This window comes from Ambystoma mexicanum, chromosome 4p (genome assembly GCF_040938575.1).
Source record: "Ambystoma mexicanum isolate Mex_15411 chromosome 4p, UKY_AmexF1_1, whole genome shotgun sequence".
NCBI classification, from domain to species: Eukaryota; Metazoa; Chordata; class Amphibia; order Caudata; family Ambystomatidae; genus Ambystoma; species Ambystoma mexicanum.
Window position 1 is genome coordinate 499,019,743 of NC_090927.1, and position 15,697 is coordinate 499,035,439.

Consider the following 15,697-nt stretch of genomic DNA (forward strand, 5'->3'; position numbering starts at 1 on the left):
AAGCAGCCACGTCAGCATGGGTGGGAGGCCTGGGAGCGAGAGGCGTAAGGAAAATTGGGGGGTGGAGGTCACAATGCTTCAAAAGATATGTAAGAGAAAATTTGATATGATTCCTCTCCCATCCATCCATGCAGATAAGAGCCCCTACAAGTCAGCATGGATAGTCGGCCATTCCTTTGTGACCCGGGCAGGCAGGTGGATCGAAGACTTCAAAGAGGGGCTGCATTTTAAAAAGACAATAACATCCTGGTGGGGCCTCCCAGGAATGCGTTGGGAGGACATTCACGATCGGCTATCGGACCTAATCGGGTTCAGGGACCCACCGGAGTACCTGGTAATCCACCTTGGTGGTAATGACCTGGTCAAAACAAATAGGGGCGAACTGATGCACAACATGTGTGAGTCCCTAAGGGCTATAGCACACTGCTGGTGGAAAACCAAAATGTTTATGTCTGAGGTAATCACCCGCATAGTCTGGTACGGGGCACACAGGAGGCATGCGATTGAAACTGCAAGAAAAAAGCTCAACAAAGCAGTAGAAAGGTACTGTAGGAGCATGGGGCTCCAGTTTATAAAGCATGGCTTGTCACAGAACAACCCAGAGATGTTCCACCAGGACGGTGTACACCTATCCAGCAAAGGGATGGGAGTTTTTGCAAATAACATTTTTAGAGCCTTAGCGGAGCGAGGATGCAGATAGGGTGGCTTTTTGGGGGGACCTGAGCGGTCGAGGCGACACCCACTCAGGTGTGGCGGCACGTGTCCAGGAACGGATGCCCCAGGGTAACGAAGTCTAGCCGAGGAGAAGGCTGGGCACCCACTACCCCTGGACACGATGTGCCCAAAAGCCAGTTGGTGTCATTTGTTGGTTATTGTGATAATTGTTTGGTGTTATTTTCTGTAGAAAATAAACAAGCCTACGGCCTATAATTTTTCCACGAACAGAAACCTGTCTGTCATGTTATTTCCATTTTCCAAGGGTATTAGGAACTAGAGCAAAGGGGGAGCCCACACTACTCAGCCTATTTGTTCTTCCAATATCGTTCTTGCTCCCAACAGGCGTCCGCAGCCCACTCGAGCTACCCCTGGTGGTGCGGCAGGTCTCTGCAGCCCCTTAACCGGGGATCACCACTGGCTCCCCTACCAACACTGGAGAGCACCTCCTACTGCTCACCTTTTGGTGCATCCTCGGTAATGCATCCCGGGAAAAACAGGGGCCTCGGCTCACAGGGTTTATGGGGGGGGGCCATCTGAGCACTAAGCTTGCGCGTTGACCACCGTCCTGCACCTGGATCCGGTATCCACGAGTAAGGGTGCTTTGGCTCCCCAGACCCTCTTGTTCTTGGTTCTCCTCTGCCATTTTTTCCAGACCGGCAAAATTATAATGAGGGCCACTGAATGCCTTTTATCTTCTACCTCTCAAATCCACTGGTATGTTCTCCAGACTCCTATAGGTGTCACACAGAAGCAAAAGGCGTGTGCGTGTGTGTGTCTGAGGGACATCCAAGCTTCTCTCCCTCTAAGGGATACCTCCCTCCAGTCTCATCTGATGGCACTTGTATTGTTAAACCAGTTCAAACCACTGAAAATGCCATGCAGTGTACACTGAAAATATAAAAAACCTGTACACACAAAATCTACCCTAAATGTAATTCGGAGTCTTTACTATCTCTCCCCAACCTTCTTCTTACTCAAGTACTGTAACTGTGATGTATAACCACCGCCCCAACCTGACAACAACCTCATGCATCTTTCAAAGCTGCCAAAGAGTGAAAATTAACTCTAACCACATAGACCCCTTTATTGCCACTCGGATCCGTTTATCTGAAATGTAATCAGATGATTTTCTTGAAATTCAGAGGGTTCAGAGGTCATCCAAAAAAGGATTATGAAGATTACTGATAATTTGTCATATATTTTCAAAAGTACAAAGAGTCATTTCAAGTGCGTTTGTCCATAATATGGTAAAAGTGGTAATACAATGGGCATCAGAAAGGCCAACCTTTTCACGCACTTTGTCATCATAAAAGCTTTTTTACTGCACTGACCAGAATTGTAAATACTTCAGTACAGGAAAACACGTTTTAAAGATTTCAGGGGAGGTTTTTCTTTTTCAAATATTTACCCCCACCTCTTGAATGGAAGGAAATATTGGGGTCAATTAATGTAGGTATTTCAATGAATAACATGGCAATACATATTGCATGCAGTAGTCTTATCAAATACTTCATTCTGTAATTCTGCCATGCCCATATTCATATGGATTGCAAAAACAGGCGATATTTCTATACACTATGGAGCTGATTCACAAAGTGTTTTTCAATATGTGAATGCCATTGAAAAACGTTTTGTGAATCAGACCCTATGTATTTTTAAATTCACTGCCAGACTTATAATGAGGGCATCAAAGTCGATTCACCCAGTGTCTTCGTAGTGAGTTGCATTTTCGTCCAGAAAATGGAAATGTTTTCATTGAATACAAATTAATCGTTTGAATTACACAACCTTGCTTTCATTCACATTCCAATTTTCCTTGTTTTGTTGATTTTCCATATACTATTTATTGTGATAGAAAAGTTTAACTCAGAGCTCAGCATTGTGACTTGCTCTATATTTAAGACAATGTAACCTGTAAATGATTCATTGCAGTATTTGGTGGTAGAAAGCGCATGCCACTCGCTCACAGTTAGTAAACTGCTGGCACCTCGTTATGAAGTGTGTGTGGCCTCTCGCCTTGTGTTAGCCATAGCTTTCACCCTTCCACGTGGCTGCCAGCAATGAATGGAAAGAGATGGGAAGTGACAATCCCTTACACAAAGGTAATCGATGCTGGGGGGTGAAATGCAGCTGTACGTGGCCTCCCGGGGAGATGATAGGAAGGAGGATAAATTACTAATGAAACGACTCCAGGTGGAGACATGCTGTCTTTCCTTTTTTCATCAGTGCTACACTGCCTCGGGTACACTACATGCCTCCACACCGCTCAGCTCTCTCCCTTCCCTGCTTACTGAATACAAATCTGATTTTTGTGCCTCGGATTGCACACATTGGGAGAAAGAAGCTAAGCACAATAATAAAACGACGGCGAACATGCAGTAACAGAAAAGCAAATATATGGCCTAGGTATTAGTAACAATGTAATCAGTTTCCGCTGCAGGGATGACATATTGATCGAATCCCTACATATTACATACTGGACACCACTGGCAAACATTACGTTAAAACGCCTACCCGTCTGCACCCTATGACCGGTAACACTGCTGGGCTTATTCACCAGCTAAATAAATAAACTTGGCTGAAGCATGTGCCTCTCTCTAGTTATTGCATGTGTCTTCGCCAATATTGAAGTACTGAATAACATCCGTTCAATAGTGGAGATGGGTAAATTGTTCTACCACCACAGTCTATATAACTTTGCATCCAAAGTTCCCGAGGTGGTTCACAACAAGGAGACTTCTAGCAGGATCACATTGCTCTTACGGGGAGTAGGTGCAACATTCTGCAGCTCACATGCATAGACTTGGCTTATCTTCCAGATAATACAAATAACATTGTTTCACTCTTAATAATTCCAAATATTTGTTTTATTTTGTTTATTAGGTAGTTCACTTTACACATAAACTTAACACATTAAAAAGGCCTTTCACCTTACACATACACTTAACACATTAACAAAAAGAACATTTGAAAATGCAATCTAAAAGAAGGGGGTCCAGTAATTCATAGAATTAAGCGCACAAGTGGCGCACGCGGCTGGCGCACAGTGTGCGTGTGCGATAGTCTGCGCCAGCCGCATGCGCCAAAATCCATTTCGGCGCACAGCGTATTCATGGATTTCAGCCACCAAAAGCAGCCGCGGCGCAGAGTGGCGCAGCGACCCTGCAGCAGCGCCAGTAACGCCCCCAAGAACGCCCCTTGCGCAAGGAAAAGCCATCAAAATCCCCAATCCAGCGCAATGTGCTGCGCTAACCCTGGATCAGTATACAGGGCCGCCACACAGCACACGGCAAGCGGGGAGCATGTATTCCTGGGATTCGCGGGAAGTTTCACCCGCGATTTCAGCAGGGTACGTGTATACCTGGGGTGCAGGGAAGTCTAACATGCGATTTCAGCAGGGTATGTGTATTCCTGGGGTGCGGGCAAGTTTAACATGCGATTTCAGCAAGGTATGTGTATTTCTGGGGTGCGCGGGAAGTTTCACACGCGATTGCAGCAGGGTACGTGTATTTCTGGGGTGCAGGCAAGTTCAAAACGCAATTTCAGCAGGGTACGTGTATTTCTGGGGTGCGTGGGAAGTTCCACACGCGATTGCAGCAGGGTACGTGTATTTCTGGGGTGCGGGCAAGTTTAACACGCGATTTCAGCAGGGTACGTGTATTTCTGGGGTGCGGGCAAGTTTAACATGCGATTTCAGCAGGGTACGTGTATTTCTGGGGTGCGCGGGAAGTTCCACACGCGATTGCAGCAGGGTACGTGTATTTCTGTGTTGCGCGGGAAGTTTAACATGCGATTTCAGCAGGGTACGTGTATTTCTGGGGTGCGTGGGAAGTTCCACACGCGATTGCATCAGGGTACGTGTATTTCTGGGGTGGGGGCAAGTTTACCACGCGATTTCAGCAGGGTACGTGTATTTCTGGGGTGCGCGGGAAGTTCCACACACGATAGGCCCTGTGCGAGTGGGGCACGTGTATTTCGGGGGTGCAGGGGATTCCTACACAAGAATTGGCAGTGTGGGTCCTCCCAGGTGTTCCCTCTACACCCTCTACGGACCCTGCAGGCAGACCACGCCACAGGAGACTACCCTGCACCCCTGGGCATGTCCCGCAGGCAGCCCAACAACCCTGGGCATGCCCCCCCAGCCAAGCCACATGTCACCTTGCACTAGTGATCATCAACGCATTACCCCCTTGCACCCCACCCCCCAGCAGTGCGGGGCACCTGCCTGCATGCCCCCACTCATGTCCCCCAGCACCCCCACCCCCCAGCAGTGTGGGGCACCTGCCAGCAGGCCCCCACTCATGTCCCACTCATGTCCCCCTGCACCCCCACCCCCAGCAGTGCAGGGCATCTGCAGCAGTCCCCCACTCATGTCCCCTTGCACCCCCACCTCCCAGCAGTGTGGGGCACCTGCCAGCAGGCCCCCACTCATGTCCCACTCATGTCCCCCTGCACCCCCGCCCCCCAGCAGAGCAGGGCACCTGCCAGCAGGCCCCCACTCATGTCCCCTTGCACACCCACCCCCCAGCAGTGCGGGGCACCTGCCAGCAGGCCCCCACTCATGTCCCACTCATGTCCCCCTGAACCCCCACCCCCCAGCAGTGCAGGGCACCTGCCAGCAGGCCCCCACTCATGTCCCCTTGCACACCCACCCCCCAGCAGTGTGGGCACCTGCCAACAGGCCCCCACTCATGTCCCCTTGCACCCCCAGCACTGAGGGGCACCTGCCAGCAGGCCCCCTCTCATGTCCCCTTGCACACCCACCCCCCAGCAGTGTGGGGCACCTGCCAACAGGCCCCCACTCATGTCCCCTGGCACCCCCAGCACTGAGGGGCACCTGCCAGCAGGCCCCCACTCATGTCCCCTTGCACCCCCACCTCCCAGCACTGAGGGGCACCTTCCAGCAGGCCCCCATTCATGTCCCCTTGCACACCCACCCCCAGCAGTGCGGGGCACCTGCCAGCAGGCACCCACTCATGTCCCACTAATGTCCACTTGGAATCTCACCCCCCAGCAGTGCGGGGCACCTGCCAACAGGCCTGACACATGTCCCCCAGGCAACACGTCATCGCAATCTCGATCCCTGGCCCTTATGGGCAGCCTCCACTTGCCAAACACTCACCCAAGTATTTCATCCACCCACATAGAAATGCCAATTACATGACACAACCCCAATGGCAAGTATGTAAATGAAGACATGTCCCTCACACACACACAATGGGTGCAAGTGAATGTCAAAACCCATATCATGACATGCATGAAAACAATGAGATGATAACACACATCAAAGTTGGATGAAAAAAATGTATTAAAAGCAACATGAATGGAATTAAAATCAAACAAACGACAATGGAAATTAAAAAAGAAAAGCTGCATTAAAAATGAAAAACAACAAATCATAATCCAAAGGAAAGGTGTCCAAAGTCACAGTTCCAAAAATGAAATCCAAGGGCAAACCAAAAGTGAAAACCATTGCTCCATGGGGAAATCCAAAGAAAAAAGTAGAATCCAACAGTGAACTATATACAGATGAACAATCCAGGGTCCATGATCCCAACTGAAGAAATGAAACCTATCAAAAACTCCTACCTAATAAAAAAACCTATATACAAAAATGTGGTCCATTGTCCTAAAGGTCCAAAATAAAGAAAAAACCAAAGGAAACCTAATACTATCCAACTATTTACAAGGGCATCGGGCAAGTCCAACGGCTCACATGTTGATGTCCCGGGCCAGGGCATCATCGAACTCCTGCTCGATGTCCCGGAGGCGGTCCTCTTCCATGGCCCAGAGGGTTCGCAGGGACGACAACATCTGGAACTCCAGGTCCCTGCGAATGGCCTCGAGGCACTTAGCCCGCCTCAGAGCCCTACGCATGGAGTTCTCCGCCCTGACCATCGTGAGCCGTGCCTCTTCCGCCCGCTGCCGCTCTGCATCTATCGCATTGCCCAACCGCTGCCACACGGAAGACACTTCCCGTCCAGGGTCCTCCTGCCCTCTGGCCGATGCCTGCCCCTCCGATGATGAAGGCCCTGAGCCATCATGGCTCTCACCTTGTTGCTGCTGCTGCTAAGCTGCTGCCTGTGCCCTGGCTCCTGCTGCCTGCACATCCTCCTCCAGCTGGGGTGCAGTTGTGGAGGTGGCCACCCCTGCTGGACGTCCGACTCCCGACTGTGGCAGGGATCTGTTGTGCACCAGCCTGGCGAAGGGTCAGAGGCAGCTCCACAGGGCACCCAGGTGATACATGGGTGGGAGGATGGCATGGAGGACGACTGGGGCATAGGAGGTTCAGTTGAGGAGGAGGTCGGAACAAGATCCAGGAAATGGAGGAATCCGGCCCTGGTGAGCTTTCTCAGTGGGTCACCGCGGTCAACGAGCCATGCGAGAAGACGTGCAGTCTCCTCATGAAAAGACTGCAGGTCACCTCGCATGGCAAGTTGATGCAACGCCACGCCACCCAGGACAGGCTCAACCTGGTGCCGGATAGCCACATCCGCAGGGAGAGGAAGGCCAGTTGGTGTAAGCCAATCCCCTCCCTGAGAACGGGTCTGGACATAGGCATCCCTGCTGGTGCAAGATGATGCAGTGACAGGATCAGGGACAGGATTGCACACAGGCACCTCCGCGGCGGCCTGTGCTGCCTCCTGTCCCTGGTCCTGCACTGCACCACTAGCACCAGTGGAATCCCCACCTCCAGACCCCGTCTCTGTCCCTTGCACGGCCTCCTCCTCCACCAAACCCCCCACCAACCTGGATGACTCCATGCCATCTTCCTCTGTTGGGCCCTGTGGGGTCTCAGCTGCCCCTTCTGCTGCCGAGGAATCCAACTGCGACCTCTGCCTCTTGGACCTCCCCTCGGCATCTGCGGCCTGGGACGCGGCACTGGACTCCTCACTCCCCGACGAGATGACAACCTGGGAGGGGAGCCGGGCCTTGCGTCTCCGGCTGGCGGTGCGATCCCTGCCGCTGTGCTCCACAGCACCTTCTCCGCCCTCTTCATCAGTTGACGCTGCAGACAGGGAGAAATAAAACACAGGCATCAGGGCACTGTACAATGGACTCATACACACATGACAGTTGTACATGAGTGGCATTGTCAAACTTCAGACATGGCATCACAATCCCGAACACACATGTCATTTTGACTCACACACATGAGCTATTCCACAGCCATATTGCAACAGCCAGCACCATCCATACACATACAACAGCATGAGCAGCCAAAGGTGAGCCAGACATCACATGAAATACAGGGAGTGCACTACACATGCACACACTCCACCACACTTACATGCATGGTACACCTCCACCAACTGTCGCAGTGTTGAGATTGGCATCCATGTCACATCTGCAAATCAGTTTCCCACATATCAGTGTCACATGCATCCATGTTGCATCTGTGACACCACAACCATGCCAACTGACATACACAGTAATCCAAACATGTGTGCTCACACATCTGCATTTGGCTTGCATGCTTACCCACACATACACCATCCATGTGTCTCACACATGAAAGGACTTGCATGTGTCCACCTCACAGCCCTGTACATACACATCCATACATGGCCCTAGAAAAAAACATGTACAACCTGCACACTACTGGCACACCACCACACGCACAGCTTCCAATCAGTATGCATGTACACTTACCGCTCGACTCCAGACGGGTTTGCCTCTCAAGGACCTGGACGTGGAGCGCTGGGCATATGCGTTCCAGGACCCACAGCTGATGTTCCGACAGGTGGCCCCGGTGCCCCTTAGCATCCACTGCCTTCAAGAGGTGCCGGGCCTTGTTGAGGGTCCTGGACCTGAAGTCCTCTCAGCGCTTCTTGACATGTTGGAAGTCATGGACTGCCACCCCCTCCACGTTGATGGCAGTCATGATGTCCGTCCAGATCCGAGTCCGTCCTTCCTTGTCGGTGCACGAACCTCCGAAGTGGGCATCATCCTGCCCCAGGACTTGCTCCACCAGGACACCAACTTCGGTGGCAGTGAAGCTGGTGGCCCTCTGCCTCTCTGGCTGGGGGTTGCCAGTGGTGCCAGATGGTGTAGTGCCCGACATGGCAACCCCAGAGGCAGGAGCGGGTGGGCAACTGGGTCCTGGGGCTGGGCTGTGGAGCAATGGTATCCCAGTCGGGAGCCTTCTGTTCCAGCAGGGGTGGTCACAGCAACTGCACCCCTGGCTGATGTGCAGGCAGCAAATAGCAGGGCACATGGGCAGCAGGCAGTCAGGCAGCAGCAGATGGCAGGTGGGAGCGTGCTCGGGGCTCTGGGGGGCAGTGATTCGGCCTTTTGGGCAGGAGCGTGGTCTTCCGTGTGTGAACGCGTGGCCAGCTTGATACGGAGTGATTTGGCACATGAAAAATGTGCACGTCAGCGTGTGATTCGAGGAAAGGCCCCTAGCGCGTAAGCGCGTCAGCACTCGTATGTGCTTTCATTGGACCAAAGGCCCTTCAAGCGTAAGCGCTTCTGTGACGTGACGCGCACGGGCGTGCGCGGGCGTTTCCCTCGTGACGTTAGCATAGTGGTTCAGCGCGCGTGAAAAAACTGCACATCCGCGTGTGAATGCATGTAATCCGAGGAAAGGGCCCATGCGCGTAAGTGACGTGACGCACGCAGGCGTTTCCCTCAGCACGGGTTAAAGGTGAGCGGGGGCAGCAGTTCGCTGTATGTGCCTTTCATGGAGACCGATGTGTGTTGCTGCTTCCTGTTGTTTCGCGTGCCATCACAACTTCACAGCTATCAAGGACGTATCTCTTCTTTTGGCGGGGGTATTGGCTACGCATGTTTTTCTGCATCGCGCTCGTCAGACGGTGAGTCGCACACGCTATTTTTCCCACTGCGGGTGCCCCTGTGTATCGCACCCATTTTCGAGGTCATAGTAGCCTGCGTGTCCCACGCGTATGCGTTATTCGTGTTACTGGGTGCCACCGCCTACTGCGGGAGGTTGATTCCACGCACGTAGGCTGCAGGGTAGCGTGCACAGTTTTACTGCAGTTTTGGGGTGCCTGAGCATTGCGTGACCCGTCACTAAATCACTGGGGTCACATACAGCCTTGCAGGTGCAGGGGGGCTGTTAACATCTTGCTTCCCATTCCCTTCACCCTAATTGCCCAGGTCAATTGTGCTGTACACCTCCCATTGGCACTACTCCATCTGTGCCGGCACTACTCCATCTGTGCCATGGTTGAGAGGCCAGCAAAGGTGAGGAGCGCCTCAGCTGGGCATACTCCTCGTGTCGGGCGTGGTCGGGGACGTGGCCGTGGTGACCAGGGAGTAGGGGGACTCCAGGGTGTCCAGGGCGGCCACAGAGGGGGAAGAGGCAGGGGTGCACCACTTGAGCACAATGTTGTGCCATGTGTCGGTGCAGTCATGCCACCACCCCCTGTGGTTCCAGGAGATGCAGCTTCTGCATCTGGCACTGGTGCCCGTGTGACCCGGCAGTCCGTTCCATCGACTGCCACGGGCCCAAGGGTAGTGGTAGCTGCAGGTGCAGCTGTGGACACCGCCACCCAGGCTCAGGGTCTGCCAGCGCAGGCTGCGTTGGCACATGAGGAGCCCTTGGAAGATTTACAACAGGCCAGGAGGGAAACCGTAGGGGCATGCAGGGCTGCTCTGACCAAGACACGTGTCCCTGGGGCAGTTATGTCATCTGCTGCCCCGAACAGCCGGGTGTTGGCAAGTGCAGGGGCAGATGCACCCAACAACACCCCGGTTGTGAGTCTGCCAACCAGGACCGTTGCGGTCAAGGACCCTGCCACAGTGGATGTTGCTGTGTAGGGTCTATTAGAGGGCACCCAGATGCCACTGACACAAGTCAGGCCTTTGGTCATCCCTCCACCTGCCACTCCCTTGGCTCAAACCACCGAACCAACTGGCCATACTGGTCAGGGCAGCATTAGCCAGCCAGGGTCTGCGCCACAGTCCAAGAGGAGGAAGGTTGCACCTGCAGCACAGGCTGGGACCCCACACACAGCCACGACCTCCTGCACGTCGAGGAAGAAGCCTTTCTGCAAGCAGGAACTGGACTTCCTCGTGGACTACGTGCGGGGCCACAGCCGTAATATATAGTGGGTGCCAATAGTCAGACTACGGCTGCCCATCGTGACGCGCACTGGAAGCATGTTGCGGAACATGTCAGTTCATTCGGCCATGAGGTGCGCACCGCGCAAGAGTGCAAAAAGCGTTGGAATTACCTCAAACGCAGCGCTAAGGCTAAGCGTGCCTCAAATTGCAACTTGACTCTGGTGACTGGCGGTGGGCCTGCACCAGAGGAGGAAGAGCTCACTCCGCATGAGTCACTCGTTGTGGAGTTCAGACCACCTGAATCGGTCGAAGGAGTGGGAGAGATGCTGGACTTTGATGCCCAGTCCAGTGAGTGTTGATGCGTGTTTGTTGAGGATGTGTGCATTTTACTTGTGGGATGTGTTGTGCATGATTGCCACTACATGTGACGTGTACATGGTTCTGATGTGCAAGTAATGCAATGCTTCCATGATGCATGTCTGCTCTGCTGGATGATGGACATGTGGAGCAGATTGGGACTGTCCGCATCACCATTATTGCACATGCTGGTTACCAGTATACCCCTCCGGTCCATGTTCCAGCTCACTGGCCCTTCTGCATGTGGCGTGGGGTGACCTTCCTCTCAGCCCATGCACAATGTCATAGCATGACTGACGTGCATGTGTTCTCTGCCTGCATGCGGGTACTCCATGTAGGCATGCTCCCTTGCCCCTCCTCCGCCACTCTGCACCCCAGTTCCACCTTTGCACTGGTATGCTTCAATCTTGCCATTGTGTACTTTCCTGTTCATGCGTCCTGTGTACATGCTAACTTCCAGCGTACAATGCTGTGTGGTACAGCCTTAGTACTTGATGCAGGGTATCTCACTTGTGCTGTGCATAGGTCAGATGCCCCGCAGGGACATGAGTGCCCATTCATGCTCCATGTGCATTGCACGCATGCCCCTATGTGTCCTTGACTGGATGATCACTGTAATACAAGTCCTGGGTGACATACATTGCATGGCATCTCATCAGCCTTCCCATGTCAACTGTGGCTCAGTACTGCGTTGCACACATGTTTAGGGTCTGACAATCTGTTTGGGTCACAGGCCTCAGCCTGTTTAATGGCCAATAACTCTGTCCGACTGTTGTAGTGTCTTCTTCACACGTGACCGGCCTCCAGAGTTTTCATCATGTGTCCTGCTTACTGTCCCATCATCATTTGCATTGTTGTCACTTGAATCACATTAAGCTGTTGATGCCAGTCAACACTACCTGTCAATACACAGGTCTATGGTCAGCCTTTTGATACTATGCTAGGCATCCCTGCTTTTGTACTTGGGTGGAGGGGTGCTTTGCTTGTAGATATGCTACCCATTGAATGCACAGTGCACGTGATGCCTGAATTTGACCTTGCACTGCCTTCACATTTCCTGACACACACCATGGAGTCCTTGTACATGTAGGTAGTGAGTGACATACACATTTGCTGCACTGCATAGACCCACTTCTATGCAAACTGCCACCTTTCAACAGGTCTGATCACAGAAGCAATTCAAAGTTGACCCAGCATGCATGCCAGGTTCTATTTTGTGTGTCACATGTCTGCCTGATGTGTTTGTTGTCGGTGTGTGTGTGTGTTGTGTGCTTCTGATATGTGTAGTGACCTTTTTTCTCTCTATTTTTCAGGTGATGACTCAATGGAGGCGGAGGATGGTGTTGTGTTGCCAGACACAGGGTTGTTACCACTACATCAACCCGGCACAAGTGGGGGTCGTGGGGTGGTAGGCCACGAAAACCCACAAGTGCTACAGTCCATCTTGTCTCTGGCTGCCTATGAGTCCAGCCCTGATGACGACTCTGACGTCCATGTCGAGTTGGATGAGCATCAAGTCCATGTGTCAGGGGTGAGTGATTCTGATGTGGACACTCCTCTGTCCGCGACACCTGCACTGAGGGGTCAGACAGTCTTGGTTCCTCCGCCCGTGGTGGATCGGGACGCAGGGTCACCCTCCACACCAGTCACTGATGTGCCTGGGACATCACATTGACGGGGTCATGTAGTCGTGCATCCGCGGGCGGTGCCAACACAGCGAGGACACCCGCTCCTTGGGTCCCGCAGGGGTCAAGCCCAGCAACGCAGTCGCCGCGCGCCACCGCAGTATACTGAGTGGGAGCAAGACATGACTGCCAATTTAGAACGGCAGGGGGCAGCAATGGAGAACATCGCTGAGAGCATGAAGCGTGTGGCCCGATCTGTGCTCCCCTGCTAGGCAGGTGCTTCTCCAGCAGCAGGCGGCACGGCCCACGGCCCGCTCGCTCAGGCTGGGCATGGCGGCCTCAGACAGGGCACGCCAGGCTGAAATGTCGTCTCTGCGTCAAGCAGTTGCTTCTCACGCAGAGGCGCACATGGATGCCCTGAGGGAGGAGTATGCTTCCCTCAAATCCACTCTATCTCCCACATAGGTGGGGCTGTGCAGGCGTTGAGCCCATGGAGGTTTTTTTTTGGCTCAGCATCATCGCATGTGGGTGTTGAGCAGCACCCTGTACCTCCCCCCTCCTGGGTGCCTCCCCTGCCCCCCGGGTCGTATGTGGCCATTTTTGATTTTTCTTTTAGTTTAGTTAGTTAAGTTTCTGTTTGATAGTTAGTTTAATTAGGTAATGTAGGTTTTTCATAGTTAGTGTAATTAGTTAATATAGTTTAAAACTGCTTCTATTGTGCTTTCATGTGACAGTGCAGTGCTTTGTGGCTTTTGAAAGCATCCACTGTCTGTTCCAGCTGGGCCCTTCAGGCTTGTCTTGTGTATGTGTTTGCTGCTTGTGGTCCTTGACTCACATATGCCACTCCTGCCTCCCTTATCCATGGGCTCGCAAGGATGGTTCGTTGTAACAGCCTATTACACAAGGGCTTTGGACTGTCATATCTGTGGCATGTCTGGTGCTGTGTAACTTGTGTTAACACCCCTAGTGGGGATGATTGCGGTGTTATTGACCACTGTTCTGCTTTTGCTAGATGGGGTGTTTCATGATTAATGTGTACATTCATTGCTATGCATTGTGTAGTATGTTTCTTATCTTTACTGTACACGTGCTTGTTGCAATTCATGCGGTAGACAGTGTGTTCCACACTTTGGATGTGAAGGACGGACTGATGGTGTGATTTCTGATGTACGTCTCTGACATGGTCCAGTAATGAGATGCCTGAAGAGACACACACAGATGACTCTAAAGCATTAATCATGTGTTTCATGCCCTTTCTGCAGGGGGATGAGCCTCCAGGCCACCTTTGCCAGCAGACATGGCCCATTGGACGTCTGGATTCTGGACACGTTTGTTGGTGCCCACATGCACATGTGTGCGCAAGCAGAGGCACAGGCATTGCAGACATACATCCTAGAACTGCTGACGTGTTCCAAGGAACTCCAGGCAAGGTGAGAAGCACAGGGGGGCCACAACACAGCAAAGCTTCCACCAGGCCAGTTGCACATGCAGGCTTAGTAGCAGCACTGAGGGTGAGCTTGGACGAATATTGGTGTTGAAGCACACAATACAGCTCAGATGTGTTGGTGGACTGATGGCTAGTTAATTGTAAGGTTGTCTGGGGCACCTGCAGGGGCAGTGGCACATACCCTCCGGTCCACCATGGGCCATTGAGGCACTTGTATCACCCATGCTGCCTTCCAAGACATGGAAAGGAGCATCTCACAGGGACATACAGCAAGGGACAGACTTGGGTGCAGTGCATTTCATTTCCATGTACATTTTGAAACTTGCACTGGCTATTTTTTTACGGTCATGGTGGGACACGACTTTTTCTGAAGTCATACCTTGCTATATACGTCTGTCTGCTTACCCAGGGAACATTGCATGTTGTGTGAATCGTGACACATTGGTGTTCCATTTGCCACGCACCCACCGGCGCCTGAGTTACTGCATTGACTGTGTATGAACCATCACAGGTGGAATGTTACGTATGGGTACAAAGCATCCACAGCAGATTGTCTGTTTGTAGAGTAGTTTGTTGCTATGGGGCATATTTGGTGGTGTGTTTGTGTGTTATGGGCACACACAGATTATTTACTGTGGCTCTCTTTGCAGCATTGAAGTGCTCCTGTAACCGGACCTGAGAGAGAGCAGGCAGGAGGCCAGCACTCAAAACCAGAGCTGAGTGGCTAGTTGTTTTTCTTTCAAACTGCTCTACATAGGCTTGCTGGGGGGTGCACTGTTGCATGGATGAATGTGTAATTCAATTTGGTATGTTTTTTTTTCCATAATCACCCCGAGTCCTATCCAATTCTAAACCCTGTACCCTCTACCCGGTGTTCCTGCTTCCCGTACCTATCCAACCAACGTTCCCTAACCCTCTTTCCCCGCTAGGGTTGCAGATGCCTGTGTAAGCCCCAAGCTTGCAGGCGCCAAAACCCTAGAGGGGGTGGTTGGTTCGTGCCACTCCTGCGCCTGGACTCCGGAAGGCCCTGACAATGATGTACAAGTTTGTTATGATTGTGTATGTGTTAATGCAAGTACTCCATTTTAGTGCATTCCCTACTTTCACGTGTCATTCATACTCCCCTTTCCTGCCCCTCATTCCAGTTATCCAGTATGCCAACGGCTGTCCCAACTGCATATCCCTGACCCTCCTTCACCACCAGGGTCTCAGAGGCCTGTGTGAGTTTGACCTTGCAGGCAGCCAGGCCACGATGGGGTTGGTTGTTTCGTGCCACTCCTGCGCCTGTACACGGGAGCTGTGACAGTACACATCCGTTCATGGTGCATCATTCTGTTATGTACCACACATGGTTCCCATCCTGTTGTGACATTGTTTTACTGTGCTACCTTGGTTGTTGCATCATTGGTTGAAGGCTTGGACTTTGTGAGGTACTGCTACTTCAAGTTATCTACTGGAGGCTGTTCTGGTTCGTTTTTCTGCCTTGGATTTTGTGCCTTTGCAAATGAAGGTGGACTCTGAG